The following is a 25,797-nucleotide window of genomic DNA, read 5'->3' on the forward strand; positions in this document are numbered from 1 at the left end:
TGGTAGAAGTGACAGCTGAACATGCACAAGCAGGAAGCATATACCAACAATACCAACAGCACAACACAAAATCGTGGCAGGAAATCTTAATGGAGCTCTGGTGTTGTTCTCTTAACAGGAGACAATCAAAAGGATAAAATAATGGCCACGGCACTGACAAATTGAAAAACTCTATTTCTCCTTCTGGCCCCTTTTCTCCTATTACAGCGGAGAAATAAAAAATAAAATGAATGAAAACAATAATGTAAAATAATCAACTAAATTGGCTATCAAGGCACACTTTTAGAAGACATATACACACAATTCTGTTCTTGTTCCAAGTGTTTAGAAAATGAAAACAAACTCACAGCTTCACCTATAATGGCGTGGGCTCAGTAGTAATATAGTGTAGTAAGTAATTGCAAAAGAGATGAGGCTGCAAGAATACAGTAGTACCAGCAGAAAATTAGTTTTTCCCAGTTTCACATCTGAAGAAACGACACTAGAAACCCTTGGATCCACTCAGAGTGACACCATAATGGTGCTGTGATAGCAACTCCTTCCCTGTGCTTTAATTTTTTTTTCTTAGCATCATGTCGGCCTAATAAGCTCAATGGCAGGGTGCGAAGAGAGCAGCTGAGCCTCTCCACGGTGATTACACCTCATCAGCGCTGCCAGGCCAACGCAGGATCATAGACACGCTCTTTAATTTGCAGGGGACAAGGGTGAGACTAGGGGAAGGTGGGTGCAGTAGAGATAGTGACAGGAGGGAGTGTTTCATTTATACTTGTTATCACACAGCAGAGCAAGGTTTTTGTTGAGAAAGGAGGAGGACAAGCTGCATGGACAAAAGACAGGCTGTTCAAGCCTCCAGCTGGGGAGCTGAGTCATAGTTCAGCTCTGTGCACACATGCAGGTAAAAGATAATACGGGGTGACAGTCAGGGTCGCGGCATTGCCACAACCAAAGACAGGATGAGAGGTCCACCGGCAGCTGCTGACAGTTTTGTTGCCGCAACGCTTAACACTCGCTCACCAACGCACAAACCTGTATTCAATTCCAGTACTTTTTCACAGATGGGAAGCTGGTGAGGGATCATGTCCACACAGGATTGCCACCGGTGGGATGGAGGCGTGAGTCTGTTCACACATTACCACTGCATTACAAATCACAGGCCCCTCAATCATTGCAGTGAGACCACTGTGTTGACGTAGCAGGGGTCCCAACACACAGAGGAATGTCAAAAGAAAAAGAAATTAAAGCCTGGCTCAACTTTTGCAGCAACCATATATGATGTCATCCAGCAAAACACTTAAATGGCTAATGAAATATGTACAAGAATACATTCTTAGATAACTATATCGGAAATGGTGGAAACTTTCTATAGATTAAAAAAACCCCTTCCTTTTACCCACTCTTCAGTGTTTCAGCATCAGATAAGCTTTCAAACTGTATGTATTACTCAAACCAGACCTCCAGGTTTATATTTTATCATCTCACTGGTACCTGAAAGAACATACTCCCACCAACGCTGCCCTTGGTGTTTTTTTTAATGCAGTGCTGTTCGGTCTGAATGCCCTGGAAGACCGGTAGGTGAGGAACTACTGTGAACAGCATGTGTTAATGCATTTTATTCACTGGAAAGTGAAAAGAAGGGGAAACTTAATGTGTATCCAAGAGGAAAAATGGATGTCGAAACCCTCCCCAAACCAACAATAGTGTTAGCAGTGACAATGACTGCAGTGCATAAGGAATTTGGCATTCCAAACCGGAAAAAAAGGGGAAAATTAAAAAAACAACTCTGCCTTTACCCCCCAAAAGACAAAAAAGGAAGTAAAATGAAAATAATTATTACTATTAAATGGCACCTATTATTGCATACAACATCAGAGCAGAGATGTAAAAATACAAAATAATTTTCTTCTGCTTTACAGTGACAGCTTAGTACTTTGCACATAACAGCCTAGCTTCCTACCGGAGAGGGAAAAAAATTGCATGGCAACTGACATGCACACAGACGGCAGCCATCACCATGGCAACCCTAATAGTACATTATATTCAAATTCATTCACAAGGACATTTCGGGGCTCAAAAAGAATTGGGAAAAAAGAAAAAAGGATGAGATTTGGGATTACAGAAACCATAGGGATAGTGAGAAATCCAGTGCCAATGTACTTGTTTCTGGGACTCAGCAAAGGTTTTGTGTATGCGGTCCTGCTGGCAGGCCCGGGTCCCTAAAGATCCCAGACTGCAGCTCTGAATAGTGCGTCTGGAGGGGGCCGGGGGGGGGCAGACTAGAGGCCAAAGCCAAGGTCACCCGAGACGTCACAATGAAATAAGCCTGTCACTCCATCTCTCCGTGGCCACCAGCCGCAGGGATAACAATGCTTTTAATTTTGGACTTCCCTCTATTCTGCGGTTATGTATAGGAGTTGTGGCAGAAGCCTGGCTGCTTGCCCACAACGGTTGCAGCCTGAGAGCTTTTCCATAACGAGAGAGGAGGAGGAGGAGGGAGGAAGGGAAGGGAAGTGTAGGACTTGACGACGACGGTGTGAACTACAGTGTTGTGCTCTCACAGTCAACTGATAACTGGACCTGCAATCACAAGTGTTCTCACTGATTATTTTTTTGATGCCATGCTCTCACGCTTTGGTTTATCTCTTTGTTATGAACTGGAGGGAGCTCTCTGACAGCTTCTGTCTGAGGGAGCAGGTACAGAGTAACGAGAGGTGAAATGTGAAAGCTGCAGCTTTGAAGTCACTGGGCAGATAAAAACTGATGTATATAAAGAACAAGAACACTGGCAACTGAAGCAACACCAACTCTGCCTTGATGAGGTCCTTATTCTTGACAGTAGTTTCTTAAAAATCTTCATTTTTCCGCAGCCTTACAGTAAGATCAGTGGATCATATAAAAATGTGGTTACATCAGTGCTGAATTCATTGCATCAAAGCCCAGGCTTGATGTGATCTCAGAGTATTTAGCTACATTTCAAGTTGTGTGAAACCAACTTTCCTCAGCCCTGCCCTTCCACTGCGACCCAGGGGACATGCCCACACAGAGGGCGTCCATTTCTTCTTTTGATGTTTTACCCTTTGATGAAAATCAGCAAATAGTCCCTGATAGTGCTGCTGGGGCTGTAGTCTTGCTCTGCCCATGTGTTTCTTGTGTTCATTCTGATGAGGCCCCAACCTGGGGGAGATTGTGGTTGTGATTCAGGAGTAAAGCTTTACCTTTGAGGGGGTTGACGCCATCTTGGTGACCTTGCAAAATGACCAACTCCTTGGCACCAATCATGTAAGACTGTGGCTTACTGTGCAACAGGGAAGCTGATTACTGACTACAGCCAGGAACAATACTGTTATGAAACCATTTTTTCATCAGTAGGAGGGTTAAAAACCAATGCCAGTGACTCAAGCACAAGAGAGACTCTGGGGCTTTGATAACTTAATTGTCCAGCCAGGATACACACAACAAGTGAATGATTACAAGTATTGATTCGATGCAACAACAAGCCTAAATTAAATGCAAGGCAGCAAGACTGCAAAGCAGGAAAAGTTTTCCAGGGAGCTTTTCTAATCCTTCCATCCCTGAAGACGGCCACATTGCTGAGTCACTGTGGTGAGCTGTATGTGTGAGCGCTGTCAGTCGTGTCCCTGGATGGTAAACCTGGCAGGATGAGTTGCTGGTGCTGCGTCATGAAGGCTGGCAGAGGATGTGCGGGTTATCAATCAGCGCCATTACCCCCCTCCAGGCCCTGCTCGCGGTACAGCAACACACTAGCCATTAAAAGAACATTAGGCTCCCAGCATGCCGTTGACTCTGACCGTAGCACCGGAGGAGACACATCACCTCCATGTCACTACTATAACTCACTTGGTTACATAAAAGCAGGAAAACAGTCTTATACTGTGCATGCTCTGTGTATGGACATGATATTAACTTCAAAATAGTGTTGCTTTAAAGATCCAGTATGTAACATTAAGGATCTATTGGCAGACATGGAATATCATATGCATAACAATGTTTTCATTAGTGTATAACGACCTGAATATAATAATTGTTATGTTTTTTTTACCTTAAAATGAGGCCTTTATATCTACAGATGCAGCGGTTAGCCTTTTTTAATAGAGTCTACCATGTTGAACCACCATGTTTCTACACTAGCCAAGAACGGACAAAGCAAAGACTGGCTCTAATTGGTGCGTTTTTGTGAAACTGTAGTTTCTCTTTTGTGCTTATAAGGGAGGGTGAAGAAGGGCCAAATGTGAGAAAGCATTCTGCTTTTAGTACTGATGGAAGAACTGCTTCTGTGTTGACTTAAATTACGTTGTCAGGATGGATACGTCACATGCTTCTGCCTGGTTACGGTAAAACTTCTCCCAAATAGAAAACCTTAAAATAATATCAGAGTATTGTGAAGTGAAACAAAATGGCAATTCAGTCTGATCATTGAGCTAGGGTAACCAACAGTGAGTTAATCTCTGCTATATGCACATAGAGCATCTACAAACAAATCTCCAGGTATGAAAATGTTAACAAGAAAAACATCTCTGATTACAGCATCATGCTTATACAGATATGTTGAATATGCTCAGTGAGCAAGCTGTCAGCTCATATCTATGTCTTGGCTATAGTCCACTGGTCAACATATTTCATATGTCAGTACTGAGAGAGCAGGACAGGGTAGCATTAAAAATGATGTGCTTCTCAATAGTCACAGCACAGGAGCAGGAAAATACTTTTCTCACTGTGTGTGAGTCACTATGTTAGTAGACATTAGTGGCAATGTTTCTTTAGCTTACTTCAAAGCCCTCTATCCTTGATATGCCAAAACACAGAAATCCCAGCTTCACAATGAACCAACCTACTGTCGCTCTCACAGGATGAATGAATCTCTAACTCGTTCAGTGGAGAACTCCCACTCAGGAAGAGCAGTGCACCTGTGCTCAGGGGCAACTGAGGAGGAGTTGAACAGCATCACCGGCCTCTTCATTACTCAACACACTCACACACAGCCAGGACCAATGACTAAAGCAATTCATCAGAGGAATCATGGCCAAAGCCCTATCTGTAGGTGTGTAACCACATGTGAGACACAGACAGAGAGATAAATGGTACCCAACTAGAATTCCTGCCCATTTGTACAGCTGCTAGAGTTCCTTTACAAGAGGAAAGTTTTACAGCATGAGCTTCCAGTGCACTTTGGAGCTCTTTTACATGGTCAAAAGGACCAGGTCCAAACAAGTCTCAACCCCTCCAAATGAAGTCAAAAGCAATATAATACCAGTCAGTATGTCAGAAATTGAGCAATTTGCTTTCAAGGCACTAGTCAAGTCCAAGTCTTTTAGGGCCAGCCCAAGTCAAGTCACAAGCAAACTCCTACCAAATCAGAAACTGAGGCTTTTGCTTTCAAGTTTCAGTCCTTAGGCAGTCAAGTCTCAAGTAAGCCCTGTCTCAAGGCAGTCAAGTCCAAGTCAGGTTTCAAGTCTTCATTTTTAGTTACTTCAGTCCAACTTGAATCTATGTCCCAAGTAAGTCAAATCTCACAGAAGTCAGGTTCAAGTTTGGGGCCAAGCCTTCAAGGAGTCAATTTTCAAGTAGTGCAAGTCTCAAATCTTCATTTTGTTGATTCAAGTCAGAGCCGAGTCTCAAGTATTTGTCTCAAGTCAAGTCTTCAAGTAGTCAAGTCTCAGGAAGTAAAGTCTCCATTTGAGTCTTCAGGCAGTTGAGTTTCAAATCTCAAGTCAAGTCTTTACTGAGTCAAGTCTGAAGTAGTCAAGTCTCACAGGAGACAAGTCCAAGTCAAGTCTCAAGTCCTCATTTGTTCCCCTAAGTCTGACCCCAAGTCAGGTTTTTAAGGGGTTAATTTGAGTCAGCACTGGTATTTTCTATGCTCTTTAAAACTGTAAGAGAAAGTGTCAGGCTGAGGCAGCTTCACTGTACCACATGGGCAGTCATTAAACCCGAAGGGAAGGCCAGACTGTCTGACAGATTCGGCAGGGGATTGAATCAGTGGAACAAAAAGTGAGACAGGTAACAGAGCCCCAGGGAAGAACCTGTGACAGACTCGTTATATCACTGGAAAGAGGACACCACAGACTGAATATCAAGCACTTGGAATGATTGAAGGATGAGTGCTGTCAACGGATGCATTTGATTAGTGTTGAAGCCAGACCTGACAGTCAAACAGCACACAGGGAAAACTTTATTCGTAATGTCCCTTGTTTGTTTTGTGCACAAATTGTTGTTGTAGTTTGATATTAATACACTATAATATTGACGATGGAGAATCTTCTCTAGAATCAAAGAGTAAGGGCTTATCATTTTGCACCAAACAAACACCCACAATGAAATCTATTATAAAAGGTACACATTTGTAAACTAGCAAAGGTCCAAGTTAAAGAAAGGGAGTGAGCAATTTAGGGAAGAATCAACTTAAACAAACAGAAGAAACAGTGTGACAGAAAGTGAGCAGGTTAAATTACAGTACTTCATCACAAAGTACATCAATGTACTAAACATCGCAGATAGATAAGCTGTTAGATGATGTCTAACACTGAATCAGATTTGATGGATTTCTCCTAACAGACCTCCCAAGTGGGTTATATTTGGCTTTCTTGTTATTGACAGTGCACAGACACTCACACACCTGGAGACTTTGAGACCTGTATTACCTGCAATTGCTCTGCACAAGCTTATTCCTTCTCTCCTGAGAGAGTTCTTGAGCCAGGCAGTAAAGGAACAGACATTGGGATGCAGCTCACCCTCGCCACTGTCTGAGTCGTAAATATCCTCCCCTCTATCTCTGTCTCCCTCTCACTCTCTCCCTCTTTCTTCTCTCCGTCCTTACGTGACCCCTGACTGAGTGAGTGACTGACTGCTACTGCGAGAGACTCGCTGATGATGAAGAGTAACTTGACACTACGGCGTGTCACGTCCCGCTACGCTTGTCACAACCAGTAACACAATCAAAGAATAACATCGCGGCAAAATAGGTGAAAGGGTTTTAGGGTGACAGTTAAATTCACCACACTTACTGGATGCATAATGACACTTCCCTAAGTCATTTGGTTTGTGGTGCACTGGTCTGAACACAATCCAGACACTCATGAAAATGCATGTTTTAATGCACTCCAGCTCTGCATGTTAAAGCACATCTACAGCATGTTCCTATTAGAAATAATAATGATGTAATGTTTTCAATCCTAACACACCCTTTTGAATACAAATGTTTGATCACACTAGATTATTTTGATCAAGCTCATATGAATGCAAAATTATGATATAAGTGCTCTCCGGCAATGTTTGGTCAATAGGAGACTGGATAAAGTACAACACAACAAGTTTTGTTCACCAGAAAGAGAGCAGGACTGGATACACAATATGTCAAAAGGCAGAATGAATAATGTAAAGAATAATGTCTTACAAGGTTTCTGATCAGCAGCCTTGAGAACCAGTGAATTATTAGATTCCATCTGGAGCTAAGAGAAGCAAAAAAATAGTTGGCTGAAATGAAAGCACAACGTTTTCTTTGCCCTTTTTGTCTTTCAGATATAAAACGCCTGAGGAATAACATTTGATCAAAGCCTCATCTTTGGCTTCTGTCTCACTGCCAGATCTCCAGGCTGTTACATCTCATGGTGCGGCTGGTAGCTGTCAAGCCGACAGACAGATTGATATGTAAAGTCTGCCTCTCTAGCTTGGCCACATTGATTATTGGACGAGCGCAGCTCAATGAAGCCACAGTAACGGATAACAAGCACATAATCCTCCACGTAATAGCTGTCGAAGATCTAAATTTACACCAGGAAAATAGCCTGGGAGACCTTTGATGAAGTATTTGACCTCACCAATCAAAGATTTTATCACAGCTGGATAGATACGCCTCCGTAGACTTTTCTACTTTCTAAAACATCAAAAGCATTATTTGTCTTTTCAGAAAGACTATTTTTCAGAATCGATTCAGACTCAACTAATGTGGTTTTGACTAACAGCTCTTGATTTAGCTTCCCAGAGGCTGAGACAACCGGTTTGTTGAGTGTCTGTTTGGAGATAACATTCATTGCTGTGTGTTCTCCAGGCATGCATCCTTGGCAGACTGGGGATGATAGAGTAACTTTGCATAAGTGCATGGCTGTATAACTCCCTGAAGCCAGGAGAAGTCAGAAGGAGAGGCAGTTACCGTTCAGTAAAGTGATCTCCAACAGCGGTTCTAACATAGGGCTTGATGTTGTAAAAAAAGCCCTGAGCTGCAGGGCCTTTCTTCTCCTTCATCTCCCATATCTCTTTGCTCCCCACTTCTTTAATGTGATGTCACGCTTTCATCCGAATAAGTATCTTCCTTTTCCCCTTCTCTCATCTTTACTTCAGGCTTGGTCTTCATGCTCTGAGTCCCTTGAACCAAAGACTGCGTTTTAAAGCTGCCAAAGTGGGGAATTTTGCAGGCCAATGGGAAATTTTACAAACATACAAATACGAAGAATAATTTAAACACTTCCAACCAACAAGTAAACAGGAAATTTCAACTTGTATTACCGCTGTGTATGTGCACATTTTAAGTGTGCACAGCCTGACTGACACTTCAGCATATGAGATGCTGATTCTGTATTGATTTGTATTACAACAAATTATACCAAACAAGTACATAAGGATGTTGCTATGACCTCTTCAAATTATAAATTTGAATATATCTCAAATAGAAGGTAAAAAAGTGGATTTACAAGTATTTATTTATTTTACTACCAGAGCCACTGCATTCACTTTGCCAGGTGTGAGTAGCACCTCCATTTCCATTACTGTACATGTTATTATAAATTCTAGTAGGCCATTTAAAGCTGCCCTAATTAAGATGTTTCAGGTTAGCAATGGATCAAATTACTATATGAAATGTGAAACACAGCATTATCACCTTTTTGCAGTTTCCCTCAGATCTGTGGAGAGTTTTAGCATTTTTCAGCTCATTGTTTTGGGTTTACGCCCCCCATTATACCATTATACTGTTTCGGGTTCACTCAGGCCGCTTTCATCTGTGTGTTTTCAGCAGCAGCCAGCAGATGTTTTCAGTGACAAAGCTCTAAAAACCCAATCTATGCTTTCTGCACAGCACAGTGTAGCACACAGCAAGTTCACAGCACAGCACATAGCTGGTGAAAATATAGCTGGGGGAACTTTTAGCAGCTAAACAGCCAGATATTTCCCTCTAGAGTTGGTGGACAACACACCAGAGCTAAAAGAAGAGTGAATTTAGATCTTTGTTTGGTTGCCAGAAACATAACTGCAAAGCTTAGAAAATATACTTTCATTTGGCATTCCTCCAGTGGGAATACAAATAAAACACAGTCAGAATTACAATAGTATGCAATTTTCATTCATCATGCAAATGTCAGAAAGAAAAAGGCGAGCTGTTATTATGACTGAGGTGTGACATTTTTTAATACAGAAATTGTCAAAATGTATGTCAGTTGTATTTGAGCACTGGAAATAATTCTGACCAATAAAGTTTAAACAGAACAGAAGATTGGCAACAGACTCAGAAAAAAATTCAGGGTCATTGCAGAAGGCTGACTGCACAGTAGAATGAGATTCAAGATAAGAGAGCATCCACTTTCCCTTGTTGACGCCCTGCGAAGCCACTCTGACTTCAATTGTATAAAAATGTTACCTGAGGACACACCTGCCCTGCTCAATCTGCTACATTCAGCCCAGAAATCATGTTTCAAAGAATTTTCAAGCATTTTGTGTTTTAGGTAAAGATGGGTTGAAACTGTGATTATTACTAAGAATGTGACTGCTGCAAATAATAAAAAAGGTATAATGCAGTGTAGAAAGTTTGAGATTTTAACTAATGGGTACAAACGAAAGCTAAAATATATAATGTTCAAAACTTTTGACTGTCAGATATTTCTCTCAGTGTGTACGGAAGCGGTGGCGGTTAGCATTACATCAGATTTCCTGTAAAGCCGGTGCCGTGGGTGTCCTCCATCTGACAGCCCGTCTGCAGCAGGTCGAACACCTGTCACACCTCACTTTCTGCCAGTTGAGATGATGTTCAACCTGCTGGCGGCCAAACTGCCCTTCAGGGCAAGCTGACATGGTTTGAGAGCAGCCACCGGCAAAAACAGAGTGACTCAGCTGGAGCAGCAGCGTTTTTCAAAGCGCTTGACATGAGTCAAGCTACATTTATTCATTTTGTATTTTTTTAAAAAGCTTGAATGACTAATTTGTTCAATTCTGGTCTAACATTCGCGTGGGGCATTAATATGAATTTATTCAAAATGCACCAAGGGAGATTTATGAGTGACTACAAACCCACATTTAAAAATCACAGAGCTTCTTTTCTGAATCAGACCCTGCACATTTGCCTTATTTTGAACAAATACTTACAAATTATGGTCAGACTAATTTCAGCACAGAATTAAACAAGATGGGAGGTCCAGCAGCTGCAAAGGGAGAAATATGCAGACTGAATGAAGAATTCATCATTGAAAAATCTGTAAGATTAGGCTGCCACTAAAGTGTGAATTGATCCAAATCTGATTTTGATAAATGAATATGCTGTGTTTTCCTGTTTCAGATTACTGTTTTATATTCATCAAGGTTTGGAAAACAGTTAGCAACCTCCATGGGACACTCCATCCAATCACATCTGACTGTTCAACCTGTTCTCTGCTCTGATTGGTGAGGCAGAAGGTATTTTTAGCACCAGATATTCAATAAAAGCAGACACTTCTCCAGAGGTTTTAAATTAAGACAAACAGACAAGCCAACAACACAGCAAAATAGCATGACACAGCAGTAGCACTGCAACGCCAAGGGTGCTGTCAGCCACCATCTATCCTCCAGCCCCCCAGCGGGCATCACAGTTAGCACAAGGTCTCCCTGAACGCACCTTACCCTCTTATACCGAGCAGGTAAACTGTAACAGAAAGCCAGCGATACTTTATCACAGAGAGCATGAACACAAGGCTTTGATACACCGAGTCAAAACTTTGAGCCCAGTGAGAGTAGAAGCACTATTAGTGCAATGCAGCACAACTGCTGCAACATTAAACTGAGAACGACCATTTGTCAAAGTGGTTCCCACTGGAAGTCCCCTATGTGAAGCAGTTTCACAGGGGAAGAGAGTTAGTGGTCTTAAGACTTGTCCGCTGGCCTCAGAAGAAACGATGACTCATACATCGATAAAAGGTTAACTGCACTGCCCTCCCATCCAGACAAGCTCTCATGAAAAGATGGATATTCACGTATGAAAGAAGGATGCAGTTTGCAGTTGAGCTCCATGTCTAAATGATTCATTCCATCTAACAAAGTATCATACATGAACATTAAAGCAATTTTATTTGCCTTAAGGGTGAGAGATTTAAAATGTAGTGGCGTAAGATGACAAACCCAGGGTTGTATCCTCGGGGCGTGAGCCCGGCCCAACTCCTGCACTTAAAGCAAAATAAGACGCCCAGAATTACCACCAACATAGAGGGCATAATACCATAAACAAGCTTAATCCCTTCAAATCAACATTAACAGATGTAACAGGGCGGGACAGTGTGCTTAGTTCAACTTGCAGGGTTGAGGGCAAAAACAACCTCTGGGCTGTTAGACTTATGTCAGAGTGGTTTTAAGTCTGATTGGACTCATGTTATTATTATTACTATGAAGATGCTGCAAAATATAACATACTAATGCAACAGAAGAATGGTGGCTACCCTGTGGGGTCATTCACAAGACTGAACTTCTCTAATTCTTGTTTTATATTGTTAAAGACTGGATAATTGGCCAAATAATCTTGACTCAAGGTCAATTTTACTCGCTTCATTGCTTATTTTTGTCAAACATATTGATTCCAAGGCCAAAAATGAACTTCTGTGCTCAAATACTGTAAATTTAACTCGTCACACCTCTAAAAACGTTTCAAATGAAACAATGTGAGAAGGGATCACCAGACTTTGTTTGCTGATGTTTAAAGAGTAATAACCATATTGAAATATATTGAAAAATATAACATGCTGAGTGAGACTCAAATGCAACAAAGGAAGCTAAAGAGAGTGAGGTAACCATAAAAGGAAATAACTAACTTCGGAAGTCCTTTTGTTCCAGAACAATACTCGTGAATTCCACTGCCTATTGTCACATTTTTGTTCCCTTACATCTTGAAATGCATATCTTTCCTGTAGACATACGACCTAATAATCTTACTGAGAGTATCTATGAACCACACAGAAGCTATGTCCGGAGCAGGACAGGAAACAAGGCCCTGTGGTGCATTCAGGAATGCCCATGAGGTAGACACAGCAATCCTGCACTGTACACAAGAATTTGCATTGCAAAGGAGGAAACACATACTGTTTCCACTGTGTCCGTACACTTCCTGTCTCAGTTCACGGGCTGCAAACTTACTTTCTGCTGAAACAGTAAAGCACACACCTCTAGAGTTCAGGAAGTTCCTCACTCTACACACACATTCCTAATTTTACCTCTTGACGCAGCCTCTTGTCTGGTGACAATAGCAGGAACGAAAAGCAGTGGGGAAGGATGTTTTTTGGAGGGGGGTGGGGGCGGGAGCGTATTGTACCTTGTTTCCTCGAGCAGCGCAGCAGAGCCCGCTGAGAGCCAGCTGGGACGAGTGAACGAGAGGAGCAACATCCGTAGAGAACGTCCAAGGTCCAGAAGATTTCCCGCCGGGCGATGACCACGTGTCCGGAGACGGAGGGAGAGAGATGTTGTATTGTTCTCCTCTCTCCCTCCTCCTCCTCTCTTCTCCCCCCCCCCACTCTGCTCCATCCCCCACTATTAGTGAGACGGATTAACTCCAAGAGCTGCTAGTCCCGAGAGTGTGTCTGGCTCACTGTATGCAGACATACACACAGACACACATCGCATCAATTAGGCCTTCTCTGTGCGATTTGGGCTGACAGACGAAGGCAGATGCACTCTACAAAAACATGACAAGGACAGTTGGCCTGAAACTGGAGAATTTACTCATGGATGAGCAGCCCAGTCGCCCAATTCTCCAAACAGACTAAAGGCCTAATAAGCCAATTACACCAAGGCTAAATTGCATGCACACATCAAACAATGCATGCAAGTTTGTAACTGGCACACTCCAGAGGTTATTGCGAGTGATGGAGCTTCTTCCATCTGGACAGGGGTGACCTTCTTTAACCACCACAGGAGAGAGCAAGAAGTAAAGAAGTAATATTTGTTTTGGAGCTGGAAGTGTAAAACTTGATGGTAAAGGAGTAGCTGCAGCTGTAATGACTTGAGCCGGCGCTCCCTGTGGCTCTTGGACTGATGTTTACCTGGAGATGACAGAAGATATGACGGCGTGGGGACCTGACAGGGTTGACATTTTAAAGTGAGATCCAACTGAGGCTAGTCCAGTGGGAGTCCAGTTACAGTGGAGGAGGTGTCACTGGGGCAGAGATGTGACACATTATTTGGATTAATGTCACGGAGCAGACAACACCCCGTGGTGCAAGTATTGTTATCAGAAAAACAGCAAATCACTAATTGGATATAATTTGAACAATCTTGCGTATCTCTCTGTAGACACGGAGATGACAAAGTACCAAGCACTATTACTAGTACTAATATCAGTTTTATTCATTTATTAACAATAAAGTGAGAACAAATGATTCACAGCATGTGGGACTTGGGTTCTTAATTATGATCTGACATCCCTGTTAATGAGACTTTCTGAATATCTCTGAAACTTACAAAGTTCTTTCAAACAGAAAATCACTTTCTCTGACTCAAACTCAAGAAATGATTAAAATATAGCTGCAGATTATTTACAATATTGATTAATATATCTAGTATTTCCATGATTATTGGATCTTTTTTTTCAGGAAATAGTGGGAAAATGACCATAACTTTTTTCTAAAAGCATAAGGTGGCATCTTGAAATACTTTTGTCTGACCTACAGTCCAAAATCCAAAGGTTTTCACTTAACAAACAAAGAGAAAATAGTAAAACATTCACATTTGAACAGCTGGAACCATTAAATTTTTGGAATCTTTTGTTAGCTATGTGTGGCTGTACTTGAGCTGAGGCTAATCAATTGGTCATTTAAGGACGGAATTCAAAGTACTGAGCTGCATGACGTTTACTTCCCTCTAGAGACTTTGAAAGCCCTTCGGAAACACCGACCACCTTGGAAACATATTTCAAAGAAACTGATTAATCTTGGTTGTCAATGACTGAAACCTTCAATGAGAAACAGCCATTAATATCTTAGCATCCAAAAATAATCCTTGTCTGTGAAACTGGGCCATGGTAATTGCTGTCCTGCTCATAGCATCAGGCTGAACCGCTGTGAGCAAAACAAGACAATTATTCTGAGTTTTGAGGTCCTCCAATGAATCCTGAGGAAGCCTCTCTTTCGTAACTCCTGAACAGGAGCATACAAACTATGAGAAGATCCATGTGTTTATGTTGAGTAACTGCATTATGGTGGCTCATTGCATTGAACTTTAGTGTTGTATTGAGCAAACCTTATGCAAGAGGATAAGGACAGATCAGGGTGTAACCTCCTTTTGAGCAATTTAACTTCAGAGCCTAGTAAATAATGTCTTCCTATAGGTGTGAGGTAGCTCTAACGTTTGAAGAGTATGAAGCTCACATACAGTAAAGAGCTTTAGCATGGATTACTGCCAAACATGCAACATCCATCAAATATCTCTCACAGATGCCTTTCGGAGAAATAATGAAGCAATCAGTGCAGCCACTCAGCACGCTAATTACCAACGCTAGCCCAGGACGCCCACCGGCAGCATCTCAGAGTCTTTGTGTGTGTGTGTGTGTGTGTGTGTGTGTGTGTGTGTGTGTGTGTGTCGGTTTTTAAAATGCTTTCCAGGAGAAAAATGTCTCACCAACCGATGTTTAATTACCAGAGGATGGAACGCTTTGGTGTGCCCGTGCCATCACTCATGGCTGAATTAATGAATAGGTAAACAGCAGAAGAACAAGCCAGACTCAGCATGGTTTGGATGAGGTCTGTGACACCACACATACATACACACACACACACACACACACACACACACACACACACAAAGTCAGCAGTCTTTAATATTATGGATGAAGTGGTGATTTAACACTATGGTAGGCTGGAGCTTAAGCCTCACAGTCTATGATTAAGTGATAAACCACAGATGATACACGCCCTTTTGTTCTTACATCAAATAGGTAACACAATGAACGACATGAAGAAAATGATAACTGTATTTCATCAGAGAGGTTCATGGAGTTATTATAAATCTCCGTCTCCACCCATTGGGGGACAATTAAAGCAAAATCTAACAAAAAGTGTCCTAACCTATGTAGCACCGGGATAAAAAAAAGATGACTTCTGGAATATCTTTAAAATAATTTCTCTCTTTGTTAGTTCAGATGTTTCACGTGTTTTATTTCTTTAGTTAATACTTTTATCTTAATTTTTATTTTATTTCCTTCTCTACTTTTCCGTACCTGGTTTAATTAACTGTAGTGCTAGATTGGTTTTATTTAGATTTCCCCATGTAAAACATATAAAAGGTGTTACATTTATTATATAATTATCATTAATAACCACTCACCGCACACATAATGTGAAATAATGTATGAAAAATGCCCATCACTATTTCCCAGATCACCAGATGACGTCTTAAAATCTAATAAATATATTCTATACATGATATATACAGAGAAAAGCAGTAACTTGTCCCAGTTGATAAGCTGGAACCAGCAAATAATCAGCATTTTTCCTTTATAAATTGCTAGATTACAAATCACTGCAGCACTAGATGAAATCTTCGTTCACTGAACTTTCTTGCTTCTACTCTCCAACTTTGCATTTAGCTTCGGGCTGAAAAGACAAGCTTCCTCGCTGCATTGTGGGATTCAAAAAGCATCCAGTCCCAGGTTTAAACTGTCACGGAGCAGAGTTGCAGAGAGATAAAACCCGCCCAGCGAAAAAAACTGTGCCAGACAAATGAATGTCAATGGCATTCCAGTGGCCTGTTTACGGCTATCGTAGTTAAATGTCAAATGCTTGGCCCCGCGGGGAAACAGGGCTGACTGGGAGAGAATTTGCAGGTGTCTCTGCCTCCATCACTCTGCTGCCTCTCTCTTCTGTGCGATCTTGGGCATAGGACAATACATCGGGATGGCAGCAGGATCTATTATTAGTGGAAGAGTGAAGACTGAAGTGAGTGCCCAGGGGAAAGCAGGAGAGCCAGCCAAACCTCACTGACATTATTTTAAGAGTTGCTGTGGTGACAGTTTCTGCAAAAGATGACTTCTGTACCGCAGACGACGAAACTGTGGGTGCATCACGGTTTAAAGGACCATTCCAGTGGTTGGAGATCACAAATCACTGATACATTTCGAAAACCAGGAAACCACGTTTTAAAACTCTGGATTGTTTTGTCTACTATTCCGGCATCCACTGGTTTCTCTTTATTTTACGACAATCACCCTTTTAAAATGTGCTTAAACGTTTCCTCTTAATCATGTAATCCATCACAGTGGACATTCATTTTTAGCAAATATATATCATGTTGTCAGGGCAAGAGGCATGGGGCAAAGATTTACCCCCTTTGTTTCTCCTACTACATTGTGTACACACAAATTTATTAACTGAAATATAACATCCAAGCACATTATAAACCAAAATAATGAAGGCTGTCGGACTACATTTCAACTCTGTATTTGCATTATGTAACTGCCCTATGTAGTAGATTTTATTATTACTGGTGGAAGATGCGATCATGAGTTTATATTACTGTGTCAGGTTGTTGACTGTCTTCTTTATTCAAACAATGTGATGTAATGAATAGTTTGTTCCTGCGTGTTGCCAAATGAGTAGAGAAGATTTAAAAAAAAACACACTAAGCAACACCTCTAAAGCTCAGTAATTAACATGTTGTATCTTGTTTGGAAAATCTGTCCACAAACTTAAGTGTTTAAAAAAGACAAGCTGTGGTTTTATGAGAAGTTACGTACTGTAACTATTTCTTTGCAAACAGTGGTTTTTAACTTTGGACAGTTTAGTTGTTTCTCCTTGCCCCCGGTCTTCATGCTAAGCTAGACTAATTGCCTCCTTTCTGTAGCTCAGTAATTAACAGACAGACATGAGAGTGGTATAATTCCCAAAATGCCAAATTATTTCTTTAAGGATTATAACTTTAAAGGACAAACAATGTGCAGACACACTGCTATGGGCCTAGACGTCTGACACTGTGTGCAGAGGCAACAAGAAAGATGTGGAATAAATCCAACAGCACCAGATGCATAAACTCTTATTACAGTGTTGAGAGGGAGAGAAAAATCATTGCAGTTACTACAGCATGTTTGACATATCGTATACCACAGCGAGCTGCAGTGTTTTTACAGCGCAAACAGCCGGCGCAGCGACCAGTGTGTCCAATTTATTTGCAGCTTCTGACAAACCCAAAACGTCAAGTCATCTCTTCTCCCCAAAGGACACCCTCCTCTTCAGGGAGGGAGGAGAAGGGGGAAGTCATTTCAGCAGCTTCAGCAGCAGTTTCCTTTTGGCTTGTGCTACCTGTCGTTCACAGCACTACCATTCTCACTACATGTGAGATAATCTGGGTGTGAACATGGCTCTTATGGATCAGGGTCAGAAACCATATGAGTGTATAAAGACCCTGAAGTTAGCAGCGAAAGACAGTGAAGGACACTCTAAAGAATATATAAAGGAAATATTTCCAAGTGCCTAGTTTGACATAAAGCCAGACATCTGCCCAGAGGCCCAGTGGATTTTGTTGTTGCCATGTTGCTCCTTTCTGCTTCCAGTTCTGTACTCACTTCAGCATCAATGTCCTTCCCACACGATAATGCCACTGTCTCCATGGTGATGTCGCTGTCACAAACCACTACTAACACCACAAACACACACGCATATCAGGCGAAATCCCACTGTGTCACTTTGCTTCTCCTTTTTTTTTTTTTAAACGCCACTCTGTGTATTCAAATTAATTTGCTGGGCCAACGCCTCGCTCCATCTTATTCGGTATTAATGCTGTCTCAGATTACTAGACAGCTTTCCAGCCCCCCTGGGGCCACGAATCCCTTAGACTGGAGAGCGAGACGGAGGAGGAGAATGGGAGCAAAAATCATAGAAACTGCTCGCTAATTGGGGGTGACAAGCGCCGTTAGTGTCATATTTGAGGAGTTCTCCCAGAGGTGGTTAATGCAATGATTACAATGAAATGTCAGCTCCCATGACACCTTTGGCTAGGAAGACATCAGACACATGCTGTATCACCATTCTGACTTGAATGCTAGTAGTAGTCCCTGGGAAAACCACCTTTTATGTGCTTTTATTATGAAGCGTATTCATAACAGCTCTGTCACAGTCTGACGAATCCCCCCTCCTTCTTCCATCTCCTAATATATATTTAGTTTTACCTCATGTGACCCCAGGACTTGTGTCTCGCCTTTCCAAGCATTGTACATGAGGAACATCAGCCCCGCTGTTCTTCAGCCCATCAATCAGGCTCTCCAGCAGCCATGAAATGAGCCATATGCGGCATGGGCAGGGCACAGAGAGAAAACAATGGTTTTATATACTCTAGAGCTCCAGATTTTCCTTTCCTGGCATTCACGCTGCCTCCACTTGTATGCAAACAGCTTGAAAAAGGGTAGTGTAAGTCACAGAATCAAATGTGGGCTTTGGCAAGGTGATTACAAATGCAGAGGGTGTGTGTTTGTGTATTCGGAAAAGGAAAAGCTTCGATTTAGGTAGCAGGGGTAAAGTAGAGATGACCAAGCATTTAAGACAATATAGGGGAGTTGTTCCCCCCCATCACCTCAATCCTCCACAACAATTAGCTGCTGACAGTGACATAGAGTGCAATAATAAGCTCTACCATGGGGAGGGGGCCTCCTCAGTCCCCAGCATATGGTGCCACTTTAATCTGCCGCCTCTATCTGATGAGTCTGGCCACTATACAAGGTTTGATTTGAAGTGATTGCATGTGCAGAAGCTTCGAGGCTAGATAAAAACAAACAACACAGACCATGAACATATTTTACTGTATCCAAAAAGTATTCAGTATTCACAAATTATAACTGAATGAAAAAGAAAGAAAGGTTCTTTGTGCTGTTTGGTGTTGCGAGAAGTTCAGCACTGAAAGAACAAATATCCATATTGAAGAAGTTGTCAAGGAAACAAGAGACTAGAGGCTCAGTCTCTCTCTTTTTTTAAAAAACAACTTGATGGAATTGCACTTTTCTGGGTGAGAGGGTGGCGATTTGCTTCCTCACTCGCCGGGGTCGCAACCTACCATCCATTAGAGGCTCCGAGTAATCCTCATAGGTGAGCCCAGCCTCAGACCCTGCAATCATCAGACTGACACCTGCTAGTATTGTCCCCCTTCATCACATGACCCCCCCCCCCAGGGGCCGACTGAAGCTGGGTTTGCAGAGGTAACATGCGCCCCCCTGGACTTCTTCTCCTGCTCCCTCCGGGCCCTCTTATAATCCTATTAGACCCAGTCATCTGCGCTGCATTAAAAAAATGTGCCGAATGATCCTAACACACAAACCCTCTGTGTCCCAAAGAGTCCCTGTGTTTCACTTTTTACACATGTGGGTATTACGCACCACAACATATGAGACACGTTTTATCCTCCTCCAGGGCCTTTCTTTGTAAATATTTTTTATGTGACAAGACTGTTCTGTGGATTAAAAGAGGTTTCAGATGTTAACATCACAAACCGTCCTCAAACAGACTGGAGGAAGGAAAATAGTTGTTGTGAAGTTATAAACTGCCAAGCTTAAAGGTCTTGCCTCTGACAAAAAAAAAAGAGCAGGGAATTGTTTTATAGACTGAATGGATAAAGCCTAAAGTTAAGCCCAGCCTTATGACTTGCTTTGACTTTCCCAAAAGCACAAGAGATTTTTTTTAAGCCATTGCACTTAGTATATTACAAAAAAGAAAAACTTTAAATATAAGCATATATTTAGGTTGATTTATTGACTGACAATAAAATATTACTCTCTTCTCCATCTTGGATGCTTGCCTCAGAGCTTATGAAGACTTGTGTGGGAGCTGTAACACTTTAGACACTGAGAAATCCATTGGGAATTAAGGCGCAGCGAGGGATCATCCTGTAGTTTGACATAAGCAGGTTAAATATTTGACCACAAAGCAGCCCTTTGTTAAAGCTAGAGCTAAAATACATACTGTTTTTATGCTGAATAAATGTTTTTTTTTATAGAAGGCCGTGCTTTGAGCTCAATGCTACCATACTAACATGCTAATCATGACAATGCCAATTTGCTGATGTTTAGCAGGTATAATGTTTACCATGTTCACATCTTACTTTGCATGCTAACATTTGCCAATAAGCACTAAACACAAAGAACAGATGAGGCTGAGGGGAATGTAATTTTTGTAGGTATTTGGTCATAAACTTGGACAAATTAAAAAAACTGTCAGGAGATCAAAGCTATCACAATTAATCCTGAAGGAAACATGAATGTCTGCATCAAATTAAATGGCAATTCATCTGATAATGGTTGAGAAATGTCATTCACAACTAAAAACAAGCCACAAAAAAGGTCAGCAGAGCATCAAAGTCATTAGGATTCCTCCTCTGAATGTAACTTTCATGGCAATCCATCCAATAGTTGAGATTTTTCAGTCTGGACCAAAGTGGTGGATCAACAACCTTCCTCGGAGGAGGACTAATGGCAAAAATCACTCTTTTGCCATGGTTGGGGATACTCAACATACACAGCTATCAAGAAATAGCTTGGTTCACAATGTTTTATCACTTCAGTAATTATTTGGCTATCACACTTTTACTGGATTTTTACCAAGGACAACAAAGTGAAGCGTATGCTAAAAGATCATTTTGCTGGCGCTTGAATGTGTGTAAACTCCAGCTTTAAATCAAAACCCTCCTTTCTTCCCTCTCAAAGCTCAAACCAAGCCTTTGTGTGAATTTTTAACTCCCTAGGAATCTACCGCACATGTTCTTCAGCCTGCCGCATTAGCTCTATCAAACACTCCCGAAAATCTCTAAAGCAATGCTCCAGAGTCGCCTTTTGCGTAACACATTTACAGGGGTTATTTCCTGAGGAGGAACTTATCGGGCCCTTTTCACCCCTCGGGTCCCTCTTGGCACAGAGGGTGACCATCAGTGGGTGGAGGTGCAGATTGGAGTGGCATGGCTGCAGCTGAGGAATGCGAAGAATTCCCCCTGTAAACACCTCATGCTCGGACGGCCACCACACTCTTATCTCCCCGTGCCCATCGTCCCCTTTAATCATCATAATGGTTAGTTATTCATTACCAACGCCCCCTCTTCTTCTTCTATCTGCTTTTCCTGTGGGCCTTCTGCGCGGTCAGGGCAGGTGGAGGTGCTTCTCCTCAAAGGCTTTTGTTTACCTGAGGCACCACATGGTACATCATTCACTCTGATCCCCCCCAGTGGGCAAACAGGGGCTGCTGATACTACTGTATACAGTACAATGGCATTCAAATGTCAACAACTTGAATGGGAGAGAGTTTTTTTTTTCTTTCTGCACGACTAGCCCAGGCCCCTTCTGGCCCTATGGGAACTCTCTTTAGCTGATAGGATCGTAAGTGGCTAAGGGGGTGGGGGGGAATTTATTTTTCTTCTTGATTGAATAGCTTTCGCTTCAGCGTGGCACCTCCCCCCATGGTTCCTGTATGTGAGCCCCCTTCTCAGCTTAAATGAAAGTAATTTCAAAAGCAGCTGAGGGCCTTCGTTAATACTGCGTGGCATTTAAAAAAAAACGGCGCAAGCACAGGCTGGCTTTTTCCTGTTTTGGCCACTTGCTGTTTTGGCCGGACTGAAGGAAGGTGCGAAGTCCATCTTGAGCACATACTGGGTAGCGTGAGGGGCCCATGGGGGGCTGCATTCCACCTCATGTTGTACCACTCTCTACCAGTCATGAGGGACGTTTACTTACAATTATAAAACCTGCTCACCCCGCCATAGTCACATTCCCCCCCCTCCCCAATAGTTTCCCATCAGCTCCGACTTCCTGCTGCAAGAGGCAGAAACCAGATTTTCCCTTTTCCTGGAACTTCCTTGATAAGTTTGTTTAAGGGAGGTCTGTTGCCCGGGATGGGAAAGCTGATCTTTTCCGGGTGTTTTTCAGTGTTAATGTAGACTTTTTCTGACACTGGTGATAAGAGAGCAGCTGTGGAGATTGTTCTGCCGCTGCCCTCTGAAAATTCACCCAAATGTTGACATCGATATCACCAAACAGGAAGGTGTTGAAATGACTGACATACACTTTGGCTTTCAAGATACAGAACGACATCAGAAAGAAGTGGCAGGATTTGTTGGCGATAACTTAAAGAGAAAATCCTCTAAATAAAATCTTTACTGTCATCTTTCTGTCAGTCATCCAGTCTTCACTTCACGAGCTATCATGCAATTTTTTGGGGAGTTTTTTTTTTTTTTTTTAACTAAATCAAGGGTCAAATGCCCCTTTGGTTCATTTTTCTGATGAACTTAAACAAGAACACCAGAGAATCTTTGGTATTTTAGCCGTGCTAGCAGTGTAGCTCTAGGGTTGGCAATGCTGATCCACAACGTGTAGTCCAGACCATCTCAACAAATATTAAAATGTTCTTTCATTCCTGGTCCCTAGAGGATGAACCCGGCTGAATTTGGTGATTGGACATTCGTGTTGCCCAGAGGATGAATTCTTACACCTCCGATCCCTTAACTTTACCTGTAACACCAGCAGGACCATTGACATTCCCATCAGCCTCAATCTCAACAACTATTAGATGGATTGCCAAGAACTTTTGTACAGACATTCAGAGGATGAATCACATGACTTTGAGTTTTCTTCTAGCAGATCAAAGTTTTCATTAATCTAGTGGAATATCTCAGCAACTACAACATGGATGTAGAGGACGTTGGTACAAACATTCACAGTTCCCAGATGATGTATCCTAACAACTTCGGTGATTCCTCTACCTTTCCGATTGTGCCACCATGAGGTTCACTTTTCTGGTAAAGAGTAAATCTCCATGACATTCGATACATACAATCACGTTCACCTCAGGATAAAGATGTAATACCTTGGATCCCCTGACTTTTCATCTAGCGTCATCATCAAGTAATTTTTTTTTTTTGATTTGAGAACACTTTATGACCAACCTGCAAAACTAATGATGTCCACACCAGCCTCAACTGTACTTTGTGTTTAGAGTTCATTAGCAAATTATAGCATGCTAATCTAGGATGGTTAACATGCATTATAATATCAGCATGATTGCATTATCATTGCCAAATGCCTAATTCTTATTTCTTGATAAATGACCGATCAAAATAGTTGGTGGCATCACTTTCTGACAACACACTAATCAATTAATAGACTACTTGCTTCTGCACTGGATTTGGGACTATATACTCTACATAAACCTGATTTGTGACTGACTTTAAAGTATGTCAAACCCATTCACCTCAGTGAAAAGCTGCTGGAAACAGAGGCAGGATTTTCTGGAAGAAGAATCTATGACACAAATCATCTTCATGCACCAAGTTACATCAGTAAATGTTCAGAGTTAGCGGCGTTGCATGATATCTCTCCAGATACACGACCGGTCCCCGAGCATCGTGCCCAAAAAATAAATGTCCTCATTAGTGTTAAGTGCTTTGCTCATATGTTCCCTAATACCCATTCATGGTATCACAGCATGTCAGCCCGCTCCGAGGAAGCTGTCAGCTACAGATGTCAGTACCCCGGCTGACCCCTCTCCCTCCCCCCCCCCCTGCACACACATGGCACTGGAGGATTGCCCCCGCCCCACCACCCACCCCCAGAACAAAGGAATGGGGGGTTTCTGTGGAGAACAGGCAACCAAACATTCCTATCACAATGGAGAGAGTGGCCAGCAGGTTCAATTAGTACACACTTTAAACTGTGCTCTATATGATCCCACTGTGCTTCAAAACAAAGCCGGAGCGCCACACTCGAATGGGGGTATTTGGTGACGCTGGTTTGTTTCGTGGTAGTCTTGCATTTTAAGAGAGTTGCTCCTATTATCTGCTTTGTTGCTGCCATGTTGCCTGAGAAGTAAACCACTTGAAGGGGACTTTGTGGCAGAGAGCTTCAAGTTGAAAGATTGATGGCTTTCTCTCTCTCTCTCTCTCTCTCGCTTGAAAAACTTTTTTTTATTTTTGGAAGAAAACTCCCACCTACCACTTCTGTAAATAACCTGGGACTACAGCCAGCCACTGCAAGGGATCTTTACCATTAATCTCTCCAAGAATAAAGTGTCACCCACAGTCTAATGAAACACTTCATGGCACATTTTCCTAATTGGCCATGATGTTCCTGTTTTTTGGGAGACTGAAACAATGTGAATCCCCACAGAAAAACACAATCAGAGGAACCCAGAAAACTAAAAATGTAATTACTCTTCATCTTCTCTCCAATGAAATTGTTATTTTCCGGGAAGCTTCCAGAGAACTGACCACCAGCAGCTCAACTTCTAATGATGCCACCCTCCCAACCTTGACATCAGAGCCTTTTTCTCTATCATGCATTGCGTTAAACGTGTCAGTAAAGGATGTTGTTAGTTGGATGCAGCACTGACAGTGATTTGATGCGCTGTATCTCGTGGCTGTCACTGCCGATCATAAATGCCTGGAAACCGTCAACAAATCGGATGCAGAACATAATCAATACAGCACGAGGTATTGGAAGAGCAGCCAATAAAACACACACACACACACACACACACACACACACACACACTACAGACACAGAGTAGAGCCGCCTGGTCTGAAGTAGAGACAGATGCACTCACCTATTACACAAGGTGCGCCGTAACGTCGGGTACTTGGCGTATCCGAGAGAAATGTTTTTTCTTTTTCTCTTTCACACTTTCACACCATCCGGGCGCACATGTTGCAGGTCCCCACAAAATGTCACAACCATGAGATGCAGCGAGGAGCCCGCGGACTGCAAGAGAGAGCGGACCGTGTCGCCGTGGGTCGCGGCGCAGCGTGTCCAAAGCGCTGGATGAGATGCGTAGGGCGCCACCCCCTTTTTCGTTTTGGTGCTGGACCTCTGGGACTCTCCTCCTCCTCCTCTCTCAGCCCTGAAAATAGCGGGACATGAAGCAAAACTCTCCGCCTCAAGGCAGCGTGATCCGCGGACAACCGGTGATGCTGAAACTGGGTGTCCGTGATCGCTCGTTAGCGCGTCGGTGCGCAATTAGAGAGGCGCGCAGGACGCCGGTGCCACCCACTAAAGGAGGTTTTTCGTGGCGAGTGTACGGGCAGGGAATTTTAATGAGGACTGCTGCAGAGTTTCCTCCCTGTTCGGAGAGTCGTGCTCTCTCTCTCTCTCTGTCTCTCTCTCTCTCTCACTGCTGAAATTCACTGTCCCGATAAGAAAACCTTAAAGTTACTTACAGGAGAGGAAGAGGAGGGCAGGCGGGATGACGGCATAAAGCGACAATGAAGCTCAACTTTTGGCCACCTGCCAGTCAGCAAAGCAGGAGGGTGTGTGTGTGTGTGTGTGGGGGGGGGGGATTAACCCACCGCTATGGGACACCTGTTGACCAACCAAACACCACTGTGATTGATGTTGTTCTACCTGATTTCTGTCCCACAGTTTGTCTCCAGTGCTGCAGGGACATGTAGAATCAAACAGCTGCAGGATTTTTTAAAGGACAAGCTTTTATCCAGAGTCACGTTTATGTGAAGTGGTTAGTCGACAGGGGCGGATCTAGTGAGGTATCCATGGGGTGGCCAGAGGGTGGCATCCAGGGGTGTAGTGCAGGGTATATTTTTGCAGTAGGCATTGGG

The 25,797-nt window shown here is 42.6% G+C and overlaps 1 protein-coding gene across 1 annotated transcript in view; it reads right to left on the reverse strand.

The window, feature by feature from the left end:
* Nucleotides 1–25,461, reverse strand: part of tmem108 (transmembrane protein 108) — a 46,090-nt gene extending 20,629 nt beyond the window's left edge. Inside the window, exon 1 of the mRNA XM_051411020.1 lies at nucleotides 24,792–25,461. The gene's annotated coding sequence lies outside the window, so the exon portion shown is untranslated. The remainder of the gene's footprint in view (nucleotides 1–24,791) is intronic.
* Between the last annotated feature and the right edge of the window lie 336 nt (nucleotides 25,462–25,797).

The sequence above is a fragment of the Dicentrarchus labrax genome, unplaced genomic scaffold (genome assembly GCF_905237075.1).
Source record: "Dicentrarchus labrax unplaced genomic scaffold, dlabrax2021, whole genome shotgun sequence".
NCBI lineage: Eukaryota > Metazoa > Chordata > Actinopteri > Moronidae > Dicentrarchus > Dicentrarchus labrax.